Below are 2665 nucleotides of genomic sequence, written 5' to 3' on the forward strand. Positions count from 1 at the left end.
CTCTGATAAGACACATAGCAGATGCAACGGGGGAGCTGAGCAGCCGGCGAACTGACAAGGCCAAAGGGATTTAACAAGGAAGCCACCGTGTTGTCTAATGTCCCCCGTGTCAAGTGATTCACTCCTCCGGGGGTGGGGGCGGTGAAATGGGAGGAAGGTCTTCCAGGCCCCGTTCCCATCCATCAGTAAATAAGATAAGGAACAGGAATTTTAAACACTACTATTAGCAGACCACTGCTATCACACTTCAGCAAACCGCAGCCCCTTAGGCTGAACAGTTTCTTCAAGGGGAGAAGAGGGGGCGCGGAGGAAGACATCGCTGCTTCTCTTGAGCGCAAGCATTTTAAAAAGTGCTCTGATTCAGAAGTCTGACCAGTACCCACATCTGTAACTCTTCCTTTAGCCTCCCGGCTATCATTCCTCCCACGGCCCCCACCCCACCCCTACCCGCTCATCCCCATCCCTGCCACCAAGGAAAATTTGACAAGAAGGTGAGCTTACAGTTTTTCAGAGGGTCTTAGTCCCTCAGCCTTTTGAGTGCCTAAGGAATCTGGTACCACGTGGCCAAATGTCTTGTCTTCCTGAGCAGGCCTTCCCGAGCTCCCTCGGGAGCTTGAAAAGAAAGTTCCCAATGTGTCTGTAAGGTTGTGACTGATTATTTAGGAAAATGATGGTTAACGAATACATTATCTACCCTTTGCTGCGAGTCAAGATAATCCATGTGATTTCTCCCGAGTGTTCATGGGTGTTCAAAGTGAGCCCTCATCACCTCTGTAAAAGATAGTCACCTGTCCTCCATAGTCCACATCACTGGGAGATTTGTGACCGTTGCCCACATTGAGGAAAGTAAGTTAACGCCTCTCAGTCGTGTGCGGAACTTTTATGATCAGTTGTAAGGTCACCCTTAATCAAAGTCATCCTGAATGGACACAGTTTCAGTGGTCAGCAGTTCTTCAATCCTGAAACTGCAGGAAGAAGGCAGGTGAGTTTTCCTGTTGATAACCCTGGCCTGCTGTGAATGGGCTAATTAAAGATTGCATTTGTGGGGCTGGAGGGATGGCTCAGTGGTTAAGAGCACTGACTGCTCTTCCTGAGTTCAACTCCCAGTAACCACATGGTGGCTCACAACCATCTGTAATGAGCTCTGATACCTTCTTCTGGTGTATCTGAAGACAGCTATGGTGTACTTATACATAAAATAAATAAATTAATATTTTTAAAAAAGATTGCATTTGCTAGGTCAGTCCACAGAGATTTCACTAGGAAATTAAAAAGTTGCTTTTATGTATTTATTTATGTATGTATGTACTTATTTATTTTTCCACAGTGAGCCCAGGACATTGTAGACCAAGCCCCCACAAGCTTCCACTCACCCTGAACCCTGACCTTTCTTTTCCTTCTTTTTATACACACAGTTTCCACATATTTGAACACATAAAACATCCCGAAACAGATGCTCTGAGCCACCCTTCCTGAATCAGAGTGCTTGGAGCAGCTAGGAAGACGACCGCTCCATCTTGTCTAGCTGCTTATCGGTGACCTCGTGGACTGCCCTGGGAAACAGAACTGTGTCTGCCTAATCAAAATGAACGCCACATGGACAGAATGGCACGCCTCTGCATCTGTGGCGTCTCCGTGCTGCCGCAGAGGCAAACAGCCCCAAAGAAAATAGTCCACACACAATAGAAACTCCACTGAAAACAGAGGAGACTAAGAAATAAATTTGGAAACAACCGCTTTCGTCATTAGTAAGCATCAGTCAGTGGACTGTATGCTTAGCTCTTGAAAACTTTGCAATTCTCTCAGTCAGCCTCTGAGAGAATCGACATGAGTGCTCAAGCATGGTGTGCTAAGGAATGTGTGTGTGTGTGTGTGTGTGTGTGTGTGTGTATGTGTGTGTGTGTATTATATGTGAATATAATATATAATATGGAACACAGAAGCCATGAGAATTTCGCCTCATGATTTGTAAAAATAAAGTTAATACTTTTGTGGACATGAGGATAATGTTATTGCAAGGGACCGCTCTATTTCAGCAGCAGTCACATCAGAATGAGTGACCTCCCCTTACTGCCATCTGTCTGTATTTCCCAGGATAGAATCTCATCCGACTCAGCTTTTGGTTTCCCCATTCTGCCGTCTGGAGAAGTTCCTGCCTAGGTGGGCCCCTTCTGATCTCCTTTTGCTCTTTTTCCAAAGTCAATCTGTCTCTCCCCTACGGGGCTGAACCTCTATCACGAGATAGAAACCAGTATAGCAGTCGTTAGAGATAAGGTGAAAAAATTCAACCCACCACAAACTCAAAATCTTCCTTAAACTAATGAGGGAAAAACACTTTCACTAACTTGAATTAGCACCCCCTCCCTGAAGCATTTATCAAACAACCATTTTGCTCTAGGTATGATTTACCGTGGTATCTAGAAGCTTCCACAAGGTGCCTGGTACTGTCAGAGGTGGCAGGCTGGTACTAAAAAAAGAAATTGCTAGAGCTTTGGATCTCACTTATGTACTTACCAACTGAGAATGTTTGGGCAAGATTTCTAACCACTTCATGATTCGGTTGTCTTATCTATGAATAAAGAATCCCAGCACCCCTATAGACATTTATACTACTCTGTGCTGGAGATGGGGGGGCGGGGCATGTGAGACAGACTCTGCTTCTTCC

General features: G+C 45.3%; 1 long non-coding RNA gene across 1 annotated transcript; it reads left to right on the plus strand.

Annotated features, from left to right (window-relative positions):
• The first annotated feature begins 721 nt into the window (after positions 1-721).
• On the plus strand, positions 722-1996 carry LOC134483634 (uncharacterized). The gene is made up of 2 exons (XR_015643602.1): positions 722-982; positions 1416-1996. It is a non-coding gene; the product is annotated as an uncharacterized LOC134483634 (long non-coding RNA).
• The last annotated feature ends 669 nt before the right edge of the window (positions 1997-2665 follow it).

The sequence above is a fragment of the Rattus norvegicus genome, chromosome 19 (genome assembly GCF_021556685.1).
Source record: "Rattus norvegicus strain SHRSP/BbbUtx chromosome 19, alternate assembly SHRSP_T2T, whole genome shotgun sequence".
In the NCBI taxonomy this organism is placed as follows: Eukaryota; Metazoa; Chordata; class Mammalia; order Rodentia; family Muridae; genus Rattus; species Rattus norvegicus.